At 33.1% G+C, this 22251-nt stretch overlaps 1 long non-coding RNA gene across 1 annotated transcript; it reads right to left on the reverse strand.

Annotated features, from left to right (window-relative positions):
• Positions 1-1851: 1851 nt before the first annotated feature.
• Positions 1852-16795, reverse strand: LOC127834751 (uncharacterized). The gene is made up of 4 exons (XR_008028110.1): positions 16689-16795; positions 15766-16113; positions 2666-2763; positions 1852-2317 (listed from the first exon to the last, which is right to left on the reverse strand). It is a non-coding gene; the product is annotated as an uncharacterized LOC127834751 (long non-coding RNA).
• Positions 16796-22251: the final 5456 nt, after the last annotated feature.

A 22251-nucleotide genomic window follows, 5' to 3' on the forward strand; every position in this document is an offset into this window, starting at 1 on the left:
TTAATTTAATTTCATAACTATTTTTAAACTGACTGACATTTTTCAACAATATAATTGTTGTTTACTCATGCATCTCGTTCATTGAATAAATCCGAGAGTTCGTATTACATTCATTGGGAAGTATTTTTATGTAAAAATTGTCACGTGACTTTGACGAAACGTCCGAACAAATATTAAAGCGGATTCGCTGTTATAAACCGAAAATACGATATAACTATATCGTTCTAATTCAAAGAAAAAGATGCCAAAATCTTGTTAAAGAATATTTAGTTTGTTTTTAAAGTTGCAATTCAATGTATATTTTGTTCTGAACAGACGATCACTAATCCTTTTATATCCTTCTTATAACAATACTCGCCTGCTTTGTGTTGTATTAATACCTTATCAACGATAAAGATCTATTGACTTTGTCGCGTGCTCATGCTTAGTCGTTATGAATGCAGCCGATAATTGCTTCACTTCTTTATATTCTAATACATATTACTATTGTTACGTGCACCTGTTTCATTTGTGTTCTTAATTTTCGTGATTCGAAACGACGGACGCGTGCCCATTATTTTCATTTCAAACATGACTTTCGGAGTGAAATATACTGGCCATTGGCCGTTTTGACAATTGACCTTTATTCTCAAGTGTAATACAGTGATTTTCGTCGGGGGGGGGGGGGGGGGGTGGAATCCAGACTGACCGTTGTCTGCAATGGACCGTTATTCTCAAGTGACCGTTAGGTCAGTTTTGACTGTACTTCTAAAGCCATATGTGGAACATAGACAGTGGCTTTTCGTGTTGATGAATGTTTTGTAAGACCAAAGTGTATGTCATGAAATTTGTTTTTACTATTAAATAACACAAATTTATGTTGACCATTCCTATTTGCGACATCCTACAGTTATTTATATAAGGTTTCTGCCCTGCATTTATTGTCGTGTTGTTCTGTTAGAGGCTTGGTGGATGACGTGGGGACGCGGCAAATAAAGAAATCACTGGAGAAATCTTGTCAAAAGGTCATCTATGTATAAATATTTAAGTTTACTGCAACCGAATAATAAAAAAGAACTGATACAAGAATGCCTGTTTGTTAAAGAATCACTTTAAGTTTGAACATGTATTATTCACGCAAGAATTCTTTAAATGTTCATTCTCTTTTTTCTTTTTCCTTTTTTTCTGTTTGTGTTGTGCTTCTATTTTATTTGTACTCACGACACTGTGGTAGCTAAGTAAATGATTTATAGATATGTGTAAAACTTTGTTCCTATCAAAATTGACATTGTACTGTTTTCAGTATGTGTTGTTGAAGATGTACATTGTTAGAGTTTTAGGAACAAATCTTTATTAGAAAAAATATTAAATGATAATTAATGTTGTTTTTGTAAACAATATGAGGAAAGTTTAACTGATCTATTTTGCGACTGTTAACACATCCAGTCTTTATTCAATATAATGCACATGAATTGATTACAAACAAGTGTTACTTAAGTACACTTACTTGTCAATAATTTGTTTTGGAAAAAATGGACCATATTAATATTTTATTTTTCGAAGTGAAGAGATATATCTTTATTTGTCAAAAATCATGAAATTTACAATTTTTTTTTACTGTTTTGTATCACACGTTGTATATTATATTATATTATATTATATTAACAAAAGAGAAAGAAAGAGCATGTGTGCCTGCACGTTAGTTGTCTGTTATACTGTTTTAAAAATATAAAACTGTGTGTATTGTATATGAATGCATGTTTACACATTTATTTTATATTTTCATGCAGCTTTAGTTACAACTGTTAAATAATCTTGATATGGCATCAATTTTTAATATTCAATTATACAAAAAATAATTGTGCACAAATAATGTGTGTGTATGCAAAACGTCATTTAGATCGAAAATTCAACAAAGAATATAAAATTAAGTTTATGGTCAGCACAATTAAATAAGGATCTGTTAGGTGAGTGAAAACCAACATCTTTGTTTCATGCCTTGTTTCAGACATTCACAATATTGCAGTAGCGGCGATTCAAGCAATATGGAAAGTATGGTAGCTGGAATGTATGAAACATAACATTCATAACATGTTATTACTTTTACGTATGCATGTGAATACCGAATATCATATCGAATGTCTGATACATTAATAAAATATCTAAAATCCACGTTGCTGTGTGCACACAATTCACGTCATGATGCTATTTAAATCACGGTTCACTACTTTTGAGATACCATGTAAAGAATGTAATCATGCACGTGTAACTTTGCTTTACCATGTAGTTTTTCGTTTTTCAAGTCAAGCCAGTCTTTCATTTTGATACGCTGACTCTTCTGCGAACGAAAAACAAATCAAACATGTATTTCTTACATAACTTCATGAAATGGAAAACGTAAAACTGCATTTAACTATATTATAACTTCAGCGATTTACATGCCTTGCATTCAATGAAATATATGATCGTAAGTAAAGTACGAACTACACTGAAAAGTAGAACGAATATGTACTAACCCGCGCATCAGAATATATATTTAAATGTCTTATGCACAACAAGGTATCCCAACATTAATTTCAGTAACACATATATGCATGTATTAAAAAACCGCGCAACAAGAACATGGCATTCCCAAAGCTGAGCATCTACACGAATTAATCTGCCATACGGACTGGATACACTGTACCTTGCAGCTCCATTTTAATTGTCCCTAATGCCCCACTTTGTGGAAAGTTGTCGTCATGAGGCAGTGGATCTTGAAGCGACGAATATTCACCAGGAGATCTTAAAGATACACAAAATGTGTTAAGCTTTAAAAGAAACACGCGAGGGATAAGTTAAGATAGTTCTCGATGCTTTGTATAGCATTCCTGCTAAAACTCAATTGTATCCATAGTATTCACATATTATTTATTCAGTCAATACAATTTCATCAAGAAACCTGCGAAAGACGAAAATTCTGTGAGCGTTGCATATCCGCTCTCGATTAATAACAAAACTTGTATCTTGACACATCTGGGTAAAATTTAAAGAGTTCCTATTTGCTGAAGTTAATTAACAAACCGTAACAACACCAAGCCTCATTAACACATGGCCAAAATATAAACTCATTAAAATATATAGTAGTGTTGGGGGCTTCAACAGTTGGCGGCATTGATAGTCAATATTTTTTACAAGACGTGTAGGATTGAATCTAAAGCAGATAGCCAGCCCTTGTGAAACAGTAATCTATTGAAGAGGCATTTAAGATAAACGATGTAAGATTAAAAGAAGCGGAATGCAACAGCCTCGAACAGAGAGCATGCGAGGTTTGTTTTCATTGAATCACTTGACTTGTTGATGTGGAGTTATATAAAATGTATGGTATACATGTATGCATCTACAGCCAACAACAACAGTAACTTGCAATTATACGAGACATGAAGACATTTTGCATGTGCACTACAAACTAGTTGTTTTGATGCGGAAAAAAGCATTTTGGTATCTTAAAGACATGTTCAGCGTCATGCGATGGCTCTGTTCGCCATGTTTATTTGAAAAGTGATTGATCAGCCTATCATTAATTAGCATCTATTCCGATTAATGATGTATAATATGGAATACATATGTGTATTAAAAAGATACAATATGTTGCAAGTATCCTTTCATGCGCAACTCACGACATGACACTTAATCTACCATGCGATAAGACCACAATTTTTCAGTTGGCAATAATATTTAAGGAAAAATAAACACCTGTGATAAGCAAATGCACTCACCTTTGGCCTGGTGCTTAAAGGATAGAAAACTAGTTATAATATCATGTTAACTTATGAAAAAGTTAAAATGAAGATATTATACGATATATTTTATTTGCGATAATTCAAATCGATGTCTTAAACACTATAAGATAAAATACAATTACCATGAAATTTCGTATTACTTCTAGTTGATAGATTACTTAATGTATGTACGCGCAAATGCGTATATGTTTGAGTTATTGATAAATTGGCGAGAGATTGTTTTGAAAAACAATCAAAAGTGCTACTTACTAAGAAACTCATACTGGGTCCTTGCGGCGTTTGTTGGATGCTCCATAGCAGCTATTACGGTTCTAATAATGAAAAAAAAAACACTATATTTTTATTATACATATTGTAAAAAGAGGTGTACATTATTCTGATTGTCAGTTTGATAGTTTCAAAAGACTTCATTAACTAAAACAAAACTACTATCATTTCGTGTTGGGTCTTTGTTAACCCAAGCATACTCGATATAATACATTATTACAATTTTAAGAGCATGGGATTTCAGATATTTTTTGTCGGACAACGATTTATTTATTTCTTATTTTTTTAAGCTTCTCATACAGTTCATTAAAATAAATTTACGAAAATCATTTTTTACAAATAAAACCACAACACTAAAATCAGTATCAAAACAAACAAATAGAAGTAATACAGTCCGAAAAGACATCGTAATTGATGCCTTTTTAGATCAAAAGATATCCGAATCATATCAGTTCACGATAACATTCAATCTTTATAAACTATTAAGACATTTTTCTAAATAATTACGAATTGTACTGTTAGGTACGTTTATTGTAATTGTAATAGCTATATAAATAATAAAACAATACGTACAGAGAAGTTGATGAAAATCCTTCAAAGGCTCCTGCAAATGCGCACTCAGTTAATAATTCCACTTGATCAATAGTATGAAATGTATGAATACGAAAAACAATTTTTACTGATATACTGCATTAAATATTAACAATAACTCAACGAGCGAGAAACAACATTCAACAGTATAAATTCTGTTAACAGTACAGCGGTACAGGCACGGTTTAAAAAATCACTTTTAATAAACACCAGCAAGATATTTTACTAGCGAATTACTCACGGTTTGTTGTTTCGTTTCTGCTGCGCACATCTTCATAAACTGCTGTATCGCTTTCTTTACCTTTAGTTATAAGTATAAGTAGTATGTCTATACAAATAAATTGACAATAAAAAATCCACTGCGCGAATGATCAATCGAAAGACTATCTGACAAGATACATTGAAGTAAACACAATAGAAATCTAAGCATTTAAACTTACCTTTCTTTTTAAAGTCAATATGGTAAGTCAGACGGAAGTAAATCAGGCCCACTAAGACGATAACAAGAAGTACCCCTGGGATAACTCCACCAACAATTGGCCCAATATGGGACATCGACTTTTGCGTGACAGTGGCGATTCGGTCTGAGATATAGTTAAACAAAACACTGTCGGGAGATGACTTAACCCTCTTCATTTACCACATGCTTCATTTGAAGATGCTGTCATTTATAACATAAAATAAAAAGAAAATTATAATAAAGTGCTTTTCAAAACTGCCTAACACGTACCTTCACATGTGAACTTTACAGTATCGGTTGCCTGAGATACACCGATCGTGTTCTTGGCATAAATACGTGCTTGGTATTCTGTTGATGGGCTGAGATTGTCAACAGTAACGTTCATCAATACAAACGATGTGGATATTTCTTCGACAACAGAAACATTATTCCAAGTAGTCGAGTCAACTTTCCTATATTCTATGTAAAAAGTCTGCGGCAGACCGTCGTTATACCCGGTCAGCCAATAACACTCTACTGAGGTTGCCGCTTTGTTCGCACAATGGAGATATTTCGGTGTTTCTGGTTTTGCTGTAAAACGAGGCAAAATGCTCCATAATGGAGACAAAGATTATATAATTCAATTTCACGGTCAAACATTCAAAGAAATTCATAAAGTTTACACAGCCATTATAAAATGTTTACAAACACTGAGCACTTTACTTTACCCTGGTGAATGAGGTTGTATGTCTATCCATGCTGTGCCAACGCCGTTACTGACGACAACTCTATAATTTCCAAAAGCACACGGATCAACATTCTGTATGGTCAGGTTTGTTACCAGAGCATTAGTGTTAACTTTGTATTTTGAACCAGTATAGATGTCTGTACAGGTCATCAAACACCTTTGCCACGTGTATTTCGGCGCCGGATAGGCTTGAGCATGGAAAACCAATGTAACATTGACAGAAACTGAACTGCTAATATTGTTGTAGATTTCTATCGACGGGGACTTCATTGGAGCAACTGTTCCAAAGGTAAAATGCAAAATTAGTCAAACAAAAACAAACGAACACATAGATACAAAATCAAGTAAACTAAACATAATTTTTGGATGCTCTTTTGCTTGAAGTAAATATATGCAGCATAAAACAAACGTGTAGTGTTAAATATATTTTAAAATTCATGTGTAATATAATCACCTCATTTTTTCAAGATATCATGTGCCTAGAAGTTGATACATTTTGTACAAAGACAACACGAGTTTCGTTTTGATTTAGAAAATACCCATGTAGAATTATGATTTAGAAAATACCCATGTAGAATTATGTGATTTGGGTTAAATATAAATTTATTCTTTAAAAACAGCATAGAGTAGTTTAATGTCTTGTCCGTCTGTTATATTTCTCCTAGAATATACACGTATAGTGCATTTCCTTTATATGACATAAGACGCACAATGCTGTTTTTAAAACGTTCTTTCATGCATGTAAAATATGTTTTGTAATAAGGTTACATTTGTAACATGAACGTTAATCCCGTTTCAAGAAAACAACCCGTTATGTACAATATTAACTAATACCGGACGTGTACATGAAGAATTATGAGGGATTAAATGGATGCAGAGATCTCTTTTCGAAGACACTAAATGTTCAAGAATAGTTAAAAACTGTACAAACAACGCAATCAAAATATTTCTATAATACATTACAGTGTTCGGGTAATTTGCATCTGTAAGGAATGAATATAAACGAAGTAATGTTCAATAACTATAAGCTTAAAACAGATAACAAAGAAATCATATTGCAATGTGTCTTGTTCAATTATGTTGTTTTGGTGACATACTATTGTATTGTATATACTAGCGCATCTATTGACTCTTCATGAGATGTTACAAATACTAAACATGAACTGTACTAGAAATACGTACATAATATATTTAGCAGTATTTCTCGCGTTGATTTCTTCACCTCGCTCACGACATTACTTGCTCTACAGAGCATTTTACTTCCGTGGTCCACTCGCATAGCAGTGTAACTCAAAGTGCTTGTGACAAGGACTGTTTTGTCTGCCAAGGTATTCTGTGATGACGTTACATCCGTTATGATCGCTGTTTCAGACGATCCGCTAGTCTTGTACCACGTGACATTTGCAGCTGGGATTCCTCCAGTCGTGCGGCACGTGAATGTGCGGGTGTCTTTGTCAACTACGTCCACACTGTTGTCTACTGCAGGATTGGTGAAAGACACGCTTGTTATTGGTACTGAAAAAATGTACTTGTATCCCTTATTTTGCAGACAAACGCATACAATGTAAACCATGTTACAGACAAGATTCTTTGTGGTCATTAAGAAACGAAGCTGATAAAACAGTTTGCCTATATCTGTATGTTATTTGTGCCCTGTTTTGAACTCTGTTCCTTTTCTTTTTGTGCATAAGACATACAGTTTAACATTGTCTATTCGATACGTTCGACGCGTCCGTGCCATGACGGAGAAAGGCAATTACATGAATGACAAGGCCGTTTAACAGGCTTTAATAATATTCTGTATCGACAATGTTCCCGCGCCAGCGAAACAGGTAAACATGAGAGAAGCATCTCTCCAATACACTACATAACTAGTGGTTTACAACTGTTGAATGGGGTTAAGAGGTAGTATCAACAATCGGCCATGCTTATCAGCAACGGTAATAATATGTTCACTTAACACCACATAATCACAAGTGCATGAAGAATTTACCATCTGCAGGTCAAGAACCTGTTAATATAATATTGTTTAAACACATCCAATCAGTTAAAATGGCCACAAGTACGAAATATTTGAATTGAACTAAACAAACTGAATTGAAACCATTTTTGAAGTTAAACACAGAAAATAATAATAAACCATTAACCTAAAATATGTGAACTACTGTGTTGCCTTTGTTTCCCTTCCTAATACTTAAATTGTCTAACACAAAACATGTATTCATATTCAAGGACACCTAAAGAAATATTATGTTAATTTACAATCATCATATCAATACGAATATGTTTCGTAAGTAAATTTACAAACACAATAATAGCATAGTTACAAACACAACATTCACTGGGAATGAGATGGATTATACACAAATACATTTAATAAAGGTTAAATTCTGGGTTATGTGAATAATAGACCCTTCACATGCCATTATTTAAACTTAAGCTCCAGTATACTTATGCTTATAATTGAAAAATAATCCTTGAAATAAGTAAGGCAGGAGTTGTGAAATGAATCATTTATTAACTTTATACGAGGGTTCCTTGGTTAAAATCCTTGAGAAGTAAAGAGTACTTGTATACTGACGAGTATTCAACATAATAAATATTGCAATCTATGCAGAGTGGAAACATGACCGTTAAAGTAAAAACACTGATTTATTCCAAACCCAGGGCATGTGATTACAATAATACTTTTAAAGTTCAGTATACATTTTTAATTAATGAATACCAAAGGATTTCAAACAATTGGTTTTATAAATCAAATAATAACAGTTGTCCTTGGGTAAAATAATGTGTGGCTAAAGCACAAACAGTTTGTTATTATTTAACACATAAGTTTACGCAAAAAAATATCACATCCACTTTGGAAGAAATCGATATTTAGTTTAATAATAAATAGTAACATCATATAACATAAATATAAAATGAAATGAATAGTATGACATAATAGATCACAATATAAACAACATGAAACTAAAAACTTCCCATAATTCATAGGTTATAGGAAAAAGATGTTCATCTTTTTGAAGAAAGCATGAAACTTTGTAGATAACCATTTTAAGGTATGCTAAATTCAATTAGATATGAGGGCACGCAATTGGATAAATCTATATGCCCTAAAATGAGGCTCCGAAAGGGGGCCCATTTTTCATTTTTGAGTAACAGGATACAAAACAAAAACAATTCATATTTTTTCATTTACTATTGTTTCGTTATCTCAAAATGTATCAATATTTAATATATCAAACATTTTAATACTACGAACATAGTAAAATTACAAAAATGAGGCCCTAACAGGTGGAAAATTCTAAAATAATGGTTTAGATAGACATTTAATGCTTAAACATGTCCACTGATTGAGCTTACATACAATATTTAACTCAATTGATCTTAATAAATGTCCTACAACTTTTAAAATGCAAAACTAAACAATTCCTTCCAAACATTAATGAGGCCCCTAATGGGGAACACTAAAGTAAAAATACCTATATTGTAATGCAAATAATACAAATAATGTTGAATCAATGGAACAATTTTTTTTATAAATAATTAATCATTTTTGCATTATTAATATCTCATAACAAGTATTACATATTTAATTATTAAGGTTAAATACATATATGAGGCCCAACATGGGAACATACTAATAATTGTTTCGTGTATATCAGCTTCAATACTGAGTATCAGCTTCAATACTGAGTATGAGGAAAATGAGAACATGATTAAGCCTAACAATACCTTTTTTTCATAACTATTCATAAACTTCAGTTCATATCAAAAGCATGATATAAAAAATAATACTTGTATTTCAATGACAAACAAGTTAACTAACAAATGAACTTGGTCAAGTCTAAACAACTTCAGTGTTAAATATGTTTTCTTAATTCTGTTAGGTTATTGTACGATTCGATAGTAGTAATTGTTTACTAAACAATGATAATTCAATAGTCAGTTCATGTATGGTTAATGCATAATTATACACAACTAAAATGATCCGTAGATCAAAACTCGGAATGAGGCCCTATTCTTGGTTTTATCATGTATACTGGTATTATCAAAACATATCATGAAATGTATTAAAGATAATTCAGTTAGTTCTATACAGCAGTAATTCGTACTGAAGTCATGTATTCATATCATATAAACCTATATATAATAGGGTGTATACTTAAATGTATCTAATACTTTTAGTATATACTCGTATTATGCAAGTATCTTATTCTCCTACGCAAAGGCCTTCACAATGGCACAGCAGCTTCCGGAAGAGAACTCCAAAATGGGACCCAAGTGTCATTGTTCTTGATCCACCCTCAGTCACTAGGATTAGGCAACTCAGGATTGGCAATCATGGCTTGACCCCAAACGTGACCTGCTCGATACACAGCCCTATGGTAGGTGGAATGTTTTTAATCCGTCTATTTCCTTGAGAAAATAGATGCTTCCTAGCTTCATTTACAAACGCATGGGATGAGGTTTTGGTGTATAATAAGATACTGTATCGTTCCACAACTTTGAAATCATCATCTGTCACTGAAAGTAAGGGACTTGACAACCGTTTAAATACTGGGAAAAGATGGAGCATAATGAATTGTGTGAATGCTGTCTTTTTGCCAATGCCTGCAAATGCAGAGACGGCATCGCATCCTGACAATGCATGAAGAAATAAAAGGCCAATCGAAACATCTTGGCCGAGACGGATGGCTATCAAATGAGCTGGTATGTACCTGAAATGTTTGTCGTGTCCAAATGCTAGCCACAGTTTACAATTGTTTAACTGACTGATGGTGTAAATCGATAGCATTAAGACATCTGTGTCAGTTGCATAAAGCATTACCCGCTTGTAGCCTTGTTTATACGCATCCACAGTATGCAAAATCATACAAGAATCAGCTTCCTTATGGTTGCATGGCTGGATATTGCTGATATCTGGTTCCAATGGATCAGTGCTGGTGTTAGCAACGAAAAAACATCCTCTCTATAAGTGGTCAGAACCACCTGCCCTTGTGGTTTTTTCAAAAGACTAATTTGTGTTGCCAGAAACTCGTTAAGTATTGTCTTGTTTTCATCAAAAATAAGAATGATTTCCAGTAAGCAGGAATTTGATTATGTGCTTTGAAACTGTCGGTTCTTTATGTATCCCATAATACATCAATCCTTTCCAATGACATTCGCTGCTTAGATATATAAGGTAATACAAGCTTCAATGCATAATCACTGAACGTTAGAACTATCTTGTCAGACCTGTTGGGATCCAGGGATTGAACAATGGCAGCACCATCTAGTATGCTAACCTCTACAGGAGGACTCATCTCTGGCGATTCCTCTTCTCTTTCTAGACACTTCAGTAGGTCTGCTTTACTACCTAGTCTCATCTTGTTATTTTCTGCTATAGATGGGGGCCATGGTTTTCGTGTTCAAAAAAGGTGCCTAAATCACCGTTTCTCACCTGATATAAAATATACATTCTAGAAAATAAATGAATGTCACTTTTCATACTCTTAACTTTTGATGCCTTTGCCTCTTTCTTTCTGGACCCCGTTTGAAAAAGGGGAAGCAAATTTGTCTTTATTTTCTCGTTAAAAACCTTTCATATTGTTGCTTAGACGTTCAACAATCATAGATTCGTACTGAGCTTTTCCAATTTATTCTGCTGTCTTGACTGACATGATTACCTCAAGAGACATAACAACTTTTGTGTCAAGTGTATAGAGGTCTGATGTGTCTTTTTTAAAGGGATTACCCATAGTATTTATTGTTTCGACTAGCTAGCGTACCTAAGTCTGAAACTGTTTTTGTTTAGTTTGCTTCTCCTTATGGTGTTTCGTATCATCTGGATTGTCTGTATTATCACTCGCTTCCATAAAAAAGCGTGATGTTTCTGGTGCAGACACCATCCATGCATCTGGATTTTGGGTAAGACCAACGAATCCACCATCACCCTTTACTATAGCATTCTGCTGCTTATGAATTTGGTCGTGAGCAAGGTGACAGGTTCATTGTTGTAATTTATACTTCTTGCACAAATAAGGCATCATCAATGTCTTTCTTAAATGACAATACAACCTCATAGTTACTCTTGTTGGCTTTTAATGATGGAAGCGTTCTCAATATTTTCTCTTTCAAGTTAGTGTTATTAATTCATTTTGGTGCAGTACCACCCAGACTAAAATGCCATCATGGTATAATTTCACCAGATTTGAAAGTTTAAATATATGACTTGTTTAAACTGAAACATTTTGAAACTGTTCAATATAATCTATAAGTTCCGCAAAAGCAATGTGCTCGGGGGTAATGTCCGTATGCGAGGTTCCAAGCACATTTTGTGCAGATTCAAACTTCTGATACTGATTGTATAATTATGTTAAACAGTTTTTGTGATACACTGTGTCCAAGTCTGCCATATCACCACATGATAACTTCATAAGAAGCTTCGAATCTGTAAGGTCGTGGGCAATTTTACGAATTTGCATCTAATGATAATGTTTAGACACTGAAAATCTCCAAATATAACACTATCAAAGAAGAAGCATGTCAATACAGGAGCTGTGTTTGATTCTGAACTATAGCTAGCTGTTTACGATGTGCTATATCTCAACTTTTTCTTAACTGGATTCATATTTGACAACTGATCACAAGATAAAAGCTTTCTTTTCTTCAGAGTCCTTTCAACTTTCTGGCTGTTGCATGCTGCATAACAATTTTTTATGCCACTTTGTTTTATTTATAACTAAAGTTGTCTCACCGCCATCACCGTTATCCATTCTGTTTTCATCTACATAAGACGGAAGGGCATTAAGATTAAATAATGTCTGGATTCTTCTTGCTAACTCTTGATAAGTCCTATTAGTATCATATGATTTCTTATAATTAGTTGTTAGGTAGGTGAGAGGTTCGTTTTTCTTTACCTGGCAAAATAAACACAACTTCCAGTCAATAGGCAGATGTTCTTAGGGTACCTCTGAAGGTTCAGACAAACTTGCAAGTGTGACCGTTTTAGCCATGGTTATAATAATTGTTAGTAATATCAGATGGACTACAACCATAATGTTAGTAAGCCCCACAGCCAACATGCCCGGTTAGATATTCTGTAAGCAAAACAAAAAATTGTTGACGTATGGAGATGTGTCATTTTTTTAGATTTATACCTAGACTGTACATAATTTCTAGAACCCAATGATAAAGCCTAGCCTTCGTTTAAAGGGATCTTTTCATTTGACAAAATTGAAAAAAGTTGTTTCAGATTCGCAAATTTTTGTTTTAGTTATGATATTTGTGAGGAAACAGTTTTACTGAACATTTACCATAGTCCAATATAGCCATTATATGTATCTTTTGACGATTTGAAAACCAAATAATTATAAAGCGTTGCAACGCGAAACGATTTAATAATTTGGAGAGTTCTGTTGTTGTCGTTTAAATTTACGAAACTACGAAGATTGCTTATATAATGTATAAAATACTTAATCTGTGTATACTCGGTGGAATAGCCGAGAGGGCTAATGCGTTTTTACTTCAGACTAACTCAAGGACTCCGGGGGTCACTGGTTCGAGCTCTGGTACCGGCTACTTTTTTTCCTTGTTTTTATTTTATTCTTGATTATTTTACTGGAGCTTTTAACATCCAATATTTACATTTATGAATATAAAGCATTTAATGACAAACTTCAAAATATGCCAAAATCTGTTTAAAGGCCCCTTTAAAACTATTTTCACATTTACATATAGGTACCAACATAACAAATAGAACTGCTATACATTTAAAATAATTATATTATTTTATTTGCATCAAATGTATTTTGCATCGAAACCCTACCTTTTTTCACTTAGATCGTTGTAAATATTATTTTTCTACCAGTGTCATTAATTATGTTAGTGTTAGAATAAAACAATATGTTAATCCTTCACTAAACAAAACAATAGAAAGAAATATTATTACATGGTCATCTTTTAATCAATGGAAAACAGTCGGTAAAGTTTGCAGTGAAACATATTACAAATGGTGTTTTGGATACTAAGGGAAGTAAACAATGTAAGTCTTATAAAAGGTGAAGTACCAAGTTCAATATCAAATATTGACAGAATAAGGTTTCGTATAATGTTTTGCTTATAGATTTGAAATGAAGGTAAATAACATATGATACGGGTATTAAATATATTTACTTCTAATGTTATACAAGTCTGTATATATTCTAAAGGTAAAATATTTATTATCTCCCCTTTCAAGTACGAGTTTGGAGGATTATCATGCAATACATCAATGAATAGCCATACAATTGCAACAGTTAACGCACCTCTCATTCATAATATTGCATTTTTTAACATTTAAATGATATCAACACAATAATTGTGACATATAACAATTTCAGAAAAATTTCTATCTCAGAAAAGCCGTTTTTTACCTCCCTTTTTGAAATTTGTTTAAAAGTAGGTTCCAGGACAGATTTAGCGTGTCCTCGCGTCTTATTTTGTTATGTGTATATTAAATAAGCTTCATACAAATGTTGGTGCTTTCTTCAGAAAGTTGAACTTCTTTGGTATTTAATGTTCCATAACCTATTCACCAACTTTATAAGAAACACTACACTAGTGTTTAATATATGTGCAGAGGAATGTATACAAGTCAGTGATAAACTGATATGTAAAGTTAGCTGAGAAAATCTCTGTTTACCTGTTTCCATTCACTGGCGTTATATTGTCGATACAGTGTTATAACAGTTTCCAAGCGATTGAATAGCGATTTCACAACGTTGCTAGGCTGGCGAGTTTGCAGCGCGCATCTCAATCGTCTAAAAAATTTGAAAACGCAGTTGGGGCGCCGCGCGAACGACGCCATGATGTGACTGGGGATTTAGCGACATGTAATCAGTGAAGCTGATTCATAATGTTCCTACTGTTGTCTTCGCGAACTCATTTATTTTGACAAATGTTCGGAAGAATCATAAATGGGTCTTAAAAAATAATCGTGGTATAACTTTAATTTATGCTCATTGTGTCTGCTTATTTGTCCTTCAAATGTAATTGCGTTTTATCAAGAGGCGGATTTTACATATTTTCTTTTTGATGTGCATTCTATGATTACTCACACAATTTTACTGTTCGGAATAAACTTAAACAATTATATATAAGCAATTTTATCCGGAATACTGGCAAATCTAATGAGCTTAAATTGGAACATTGAATATATTCTATATGTATTTTGATTAATCTTTATTTGATTATACTTATTAATATATGATATAGAATGTTTAGTTTTTGAAAAATGATTTCTTTCATGTTTGCGAAGACAGTTTTTGTTATTCATGGATCAGAAGCTTAAATATACTGAGGTTTAACAAATATATTTCTTTCGGTTGCTTATACTCGAATTGATTTATTCGTTTCAATAGTTACGATTTAATAATGTACTAGTTGCTGGTTTAAGCGCGTATATTAAAGTATTATTTTTAATTTGTTGTACGGTGTATTTACTTTTGTTGTATAAATTTGGGTAGCTTATTATTATTATTTAATTCAGTTCTACGATAACACAAGTAAAACACTTATGTTATATGGGTTTTTAGAGCAACATTACGTTTCTTCCTGAACGTTCTTTACGATGATCTGAATATTAATCTATCTGATGGTATATCGCTTGTTAATAATGCAGGCGATACTTGTTTTGTTTCAATTTATTGTGCCTAGGAAAGCTACAGTTCTGTTGCTGTGGTATATATCAGACAATTGAGTAATTAAATGGTAACTAAATTGAAACGTTATCTCAATAATTACAGTTTGCTTTGAAATAGGATGTTCTGTTTTTATGCAGCAGAAGTATCATCAACAGTAGTATTAAGAGTAGTAGAAGCAGCACTAGCTTTTTTAGAAGTACACAAAAATATTTTTTTCCAAAAAAACACACAATAAAATATTATTCCATTATGTAACTTAAATAAAACAATGTATAGAATTTTAATGTGATTTACCTTGCACTGTAATGGTCATGTTGTTGCTATTTGTATGTAAGAAATAATTGTTTCTACTACTGCACTGCCATTTGTCTCCATTATGTGTACGGTTCATCTGCAGGATGGTCAGAGTGTAGACCGTTGAATTGAAGCACGTAAAGCTGAATCCACTTGGTAGAGGAGAAGGTTCTGATACGCATTTCCCTGATAACAGTCCCATCCTCATGTGTGTCGAAACACCATTCTTGATCCATTCCACATAGCGTATCTCAGCACTAGGAAGGACACAGGTCATTGTCAGTGGATAGTTCTCTGCTACCACAGACACATCAGATGTCAGAAGTGGGTTTTGACACAAAACTAATACTAATAATAATAAAAATAATAATAATAAGTATTATTATTATTATTATAATTATTATAATTATTTTAAAAAAAATAATAATAATTTCTAACGTTGTGTTCAAGACATAATTGCATCTTATCACATGCTATACCCTGTTTTCCATGTAATACAACCATTACATATTTTTTTGTTTATACATGTGTAATACAACATTTTAAAGCGTTTTCATTGGCTTAGTTTTCGTTTATTGACCATTCGCATTTTGTTATTTTGATGAAATGACGTTGCAACGTCAAATGACGTCACAAAATGTAAACAACATTCGGGATTTATCATTATGTTTGCGTACATATTTATTTAATATGCTCATTTAAAAGCATGTGATAAAAAAGATGTGACACTCGTTGTCATATTATACCATATTTAATTAAACTCGTCCAGGAAATTCGTTAGTGAGCTCGCCAAAGGCTTGCTTACTAACAAAATTCCTGAACTCGTTTAATAAAATATGGTATAATATGACAACTCATGCCAGATCCTATATTTCTGGGTGACAACCGAAATGATCAGAACGAGTGTAAAGGAAAGAATATACCTGTCGAATCAATGCTTATACATATAAAGAGTAAAAGTATTTTCAAACATTTAAAATCCATTTTGATTTTTTTTAATTTAACACAATGACTTCGTATGCTCAGCAATTAAACAGATAATTTCATTGTTCTGAAACAGGAAGCTTAAATACACTGTTAATATTTAAACCGCGTTCAGTGTGTGTTATCTGTATGCGTTTTATCAATAAGTTAAGTACACTCTTTTGCGCTGCACATAATACACTTGCCAGCCGGTTTACAGCAACGTTGGGCTAACAATTAATGATATTTAAAACTTATGCAAAAGCTTTTTTATTATAAAGTTTAACAGACGTTTTAATATAAACTACGATGTTCTTGGAGGAAATTGCTACACCATAAGTTATAAAATTATTATGATACACAAATGCAGTTTAAAAGCATGCGCACACATAATATATGAAACTCCAGCAGCTGGAGCAGTATTGAATTCTCATTTTACACAATTAGTTGGTCCTTTATTTAAGGCAAGTGACCAATTGCCAAAACAGTACAAAACAGCACAAAACAGTACAATACAAAACAACATGCAAAACACATAAATGAATAAAGCTGGGGTCACCGCCTTGGAACGGTCAATGCAAAGCATTGGGGGTTTAAACCGGTTATAGAGCGCTCAACCTCACACTTGGCCCAGCAATATTCATGATACATTTACGTGTAAATAAAATTTAACCTCATAGCATTGAAACTCAAATTAAACAATAATAAAATGGAATTAAAACGCATTCAATTTAATTACTATTTAATTACTTAATAGTAGGAAAGATACCAAAGCAACAGAGTTACAACTTTTTGAGGCACGATGAAATGAAACTACGAACAAGTATCAACTACATTCCTTCTTTATAGAAAAAGATTTTAGAATATAGCGTCATGAAGTTAATATTTCAGATCATCATCGCGCTCATACAGGAAGAAGAAGTAATAGTGGGTGTAAAAGTTCCATATTACATTGCTTTGATGTTTATTTGACTGCTAAAAAATAAATCAAACAAGAAACGCCTGTCAGAGAGAAAATAAAATGAAAATTTAACGCTATAAACACAATGACCAATGCATGTAGAATACAACTGTGAAAGTTGTATGACGTCACAAAAGTCAATGTAGCAAGGAACAAATAAAGAGTATTTTATGACGTAATTGACAAGCGAAGACACGATGACGTGAACAAAATCCAGGGTCAGTACAGTAAAATAAAAATATTAATGGGGCAGTACTGTAAAATTGAATTACTAATAAAACAAGCTTAGGTGATTATATATTAAGAATCTATCGTATAAAAATGGTAATAACATTAAAGCGACATTATGGGAATCAAACAGTATATAGGTGTTTTGACAACTGACGACAGAAATGATTTGATGAACGATGTGAGTCTAAATGTAGTTTTCATGCAGATTTGTCCATACGACACACAGACACAATTTTGTTCAACAGTGAAACAATGCCCACAATATCAATTTAATGATTCCAAATTTTAAGAGAAGAAAGATAAAGTGAATCGAAAACCAGCAAGCACGTGTTTTCATGTATCCTTTTCATAAAAACGAGTTAATTAAAGTGAAAAGTTTAATATAAACATTTTCTTTATCATATTTTAGTCTGCTGTCACGTAATCGTTCATCATTCATGGTTGACACACAGTTACTAACAGTGTTCATCACTCTTAAATTATTGTTGTGTAGCCGATCATTCAATTTCTCGTCATGCGCATATTGTCATGATGACGGGATTTGCATTAACTACCATGTTGCTGTATCGCGCATGGGACAAGTCCGTCCCTTTCTATTAATGTTAATTTCTCTGCATAATGTGGGTGAAATATTCATCAACACCATATATCAGTTTCTAGTCCAATTTAATGGCTAACATACTTAATATTTTCAGTTGTACAAATACAGTCTGATAGCTACATGGTCGTATCTTTCTCGATCCGTACGTATCCAAGTCTAAACGCTGTCTAACCTCGTTTCCACACCAAACATCTCGTTCTATCGAACTACACATAAACATACAAAAATAAAATTTCCATTACATATTTGATTGGTCGATTCTATGCGCGCTTATTGCTGGTTGGTTGAATTACAACCTAGGACTGGAGAAGTCATTTTTCAAGTATGTACACGCTAATCAGAATTGTGATACAAATAAATAATGCAAATACAGCCCAAGCCTTGTGTCAACAGCATCGATCCCCTTTTGTTGTTAAACATACACCAGATCTAAATATCTTTCACTTCGTTACTGTCATGTATACTCGCCATTGATAACTTGTCAATATTTCTTACATAAAAAAACCCCAAATATTTCAAGTAATTTTCTATTATTATGAGACATAACCTCCCGCCATAATTTGATTTTTTTGTATTTTATGATAAAGACAAATCTTGAAAGAATTCAGGTATGGTATTACATGAAACAGTGTTCATATTGATACATACTATTAAAGAATTGAAACATGAAAACATGAAAACATCAGTGACCAAAACATATATATATGATTAATTAAGTTTTAACGATTGTTTCTGCTGAAATAATAAAATGTTGGAGTATTTAAATAGTCAATGTCAATCACAATAATGTGGAATGCGTCACTGATTTGGAAAATTCATTATGAATAGTTTCCATGTTGACATCTTGCTGGAGGATATGTGGCGTCAGGGTGAGGAGATGAGACGTCCTGTTGGAGAGTATGTGACATCTAGTTGTAGATGGCAGCATCTAGTTGATGGAAGACGGCGGCTTCCGATTGAAGAGGTGATTGTCGTTCGGGAAATCTGTTGATCCTCGGTTGTCGCACGATTTAGAATACTTCAAACATGTAGTATTTATTAGATATAGTACTGAAGAATATCTGCGCTCATGACTGTAGTATCATAATAATTGTTTATGTACACGTAATTGAGGTAACACACATATATATAAGTTCATAGATAATAAAACTGTCATCTTATATAAGTACAAAGTACGCGCGATTTTCATCATGAAGTCCATTCGTATCATCGTATCTCTAAAATCACTTTCGACGACGCGTGAAATGTCCATTAACAGTCCACTCGTTGTATGGTACTGATTGTGGTTTACAATTTGGATCAATATCGACAATGTTGAATCCAAGTTCAAGTCGTCTGTTGCGTCATCTTATCTTCGACGGATACATCGTCGTCGAAGATATCTGTATGTCGATGACAAATTCTCCTTCTGTGTCGGGGCGTTAAGATCTGATCACGATCTCAAATGCGTGATGAACGCATGATGCAGCTGGCAAACCAAGCCGACGATGTCAGGAGTGCTGTTTTTCTCCTTAACGTGTATCGCATTGGCAAATCTTACAGGGTTAATTACACGAAATGATCAACAGGCCTTGTATTTGCATATTTATAGTAAAGGAAACTTACTGCATAAGCGCTCAGATTATTTATCGCACTTATGATAAGATACACCCAAATAAAGTTAATGTGCTAGAACAACGCTATTCTCATGACGCAAATTTATTGTGTTACACTTAAATTATACACATTTGTTTATTCAATAAAATGCATTGTGCTTTATTATTTTTCTTATTTTATGAGAGAACAAAAATTTACTAAAATATCACTTGTCTTAATGTAGACATTCTTATAAAGAAACGAAAAATAGTAAACTACATATACGATCAGTATCAAAAACGTAATGATTTATAGCAATATAGTTGTATATTTATACTAATAAATGGTACAGTGCTTTGCCTTTAAGGATATTGACAACTTGTAGTATCATGTTACCTATGCCTAAAATGGTGTTTACTTCTATTTAGCGCTGTAGGGCATAAGCTAGCGTTAGGTAATGTAAATTGTCAAGTACGTTATCGTAAGCCGGTCTGATACGCGTATATTTGTATAGTGTCTTATGTGCAAACATACAAAAGCGTAGATCAATAGGATTAGATCGATATACGATACAGGTATTTTGCGTCGTTTGGACAAGTGAGACCTTTCTCTTCATGTTTGTACCTGATCGAGGTATATACAAACGCAGTTGTGGTGATAGGATATCTAACACTTCTATAATCAATTATGCAAACCCCGATATACATTCAATCCGAACTTGTATCTTTATGTACCTTGGGAAATTGAAATTACACTTATATAATCAATTATTTAAATTTCATTATATATCATATCTGAATATGGACTTGTTATGGCTGTTATGTATTTTTTGAAGTAATGCTGACTTACGAGCCTAATTGTTTATCCAGAACTTAGACCATATCAACAGATGTTCCCGATAATTGAACTGCATTGGGGAAATGAAACCATATTTCCATAATCAATTATTCAAACTTCATTATATATCCCATCCGAACTGACATCTGTTATGTTCATTCCTAAATAACCGCAACATACAGCTAAGTTACAAGCTATTCGCTATTGAGCACGGGTAATTGGCATTTGATTCGTATACTAAATTATGACATTTTCGTTCATTCTAAACCCGGAAATCAATGCTAATGACGATACATCATCAAAATCGGACGATAACGTCCTCTATAATCCTCTATTTACATAGTTAATACATATACATTCAAAACATATTTCGCTATATACACACATTTTGAGGCCTTTAAGTCTCGACAACTATTTTGCTTTGATTTGCAGTCCATTTACATGTATTCAGCCATTGTCTGAAGGCACGTGAAAATTGCTTTATCCATGGCCTTATTTGAATGTGAAGTTTTTTTTTTGTAAATTTTCGTTTTTTGTGTTTTAACGCTACCGCGTCAATTTGCATTTGATCATCTGAAGAATCATTATCAAACCTACGTACAGGTAAGTTTTGTGAATTACTATTATCGTAATGCATCGTATCTGAATCACTGGAGCTCAACTGTATGTCCGCGAATTGTTTGTTTCTCAAATGTTTTTTGCAATCCGGCAAGCGGAATATTATCGTCGTCATCCGTATGATCCCTAATCAGTCGGGTCCGTTGAGTAATAACAGGTAACCCATGTACTGACGTATTTGAATCGTTATCGGAAGATAATGTGTCTTCTGCAAAGGCTAAATTTGCTTTTCTAATCGGCCGCGCTAAAGGCTGATCTATCACTGGCCATTGATCGATATTAGCGTGTCTTTTCTGGTACGCGTGAACTTTAATAGTTGAGTTGTCTAATTGATTCTTTATTGCGTATAGGTAACGGGGATCTTTGTTCTATTATACGATAATATGGTCTCCATTTACTGTCTAATTTATTTGTTCGTTGAAAGTTTTTGTAGTAAACGGAGTCATTGATTTCGAATTTAATATCTTTTGTATTTTTATTCGCATAATCAGCTTGTCTACGTTTAGATATTTGAATTTGGGCACATACCTTTTTGAATGATTTGTTTTGTTCTTCTAATATTATCTTATGATAAACTTCACCGTGATATTTACGCCTAGGCTTTAACAAGTTGTCTATTGGAAGAATAGGGTCTCTATTAAAAAGTAAGAAGAACGGTGTGTGTTTCGAAGTCTCGGATGTACTAAATCTCATGTAAAGA

This window comes from Dreissena polymorpha, chromosome 1 (genome assembly GCF_020536995.1).
Source record: "Dreissena polymorpha isolate Duluth1 chromosome 1, UMN_Dpol_1.0, whole genome shotgun sequence".
Classification (NCBI taxonomy): domain Eukaryota; kingdom Metazoa; phylum Mollusca; class Bivalvia; order Myida; family Dreissenidae; genus Dreissena; species Dreissena polymorpha.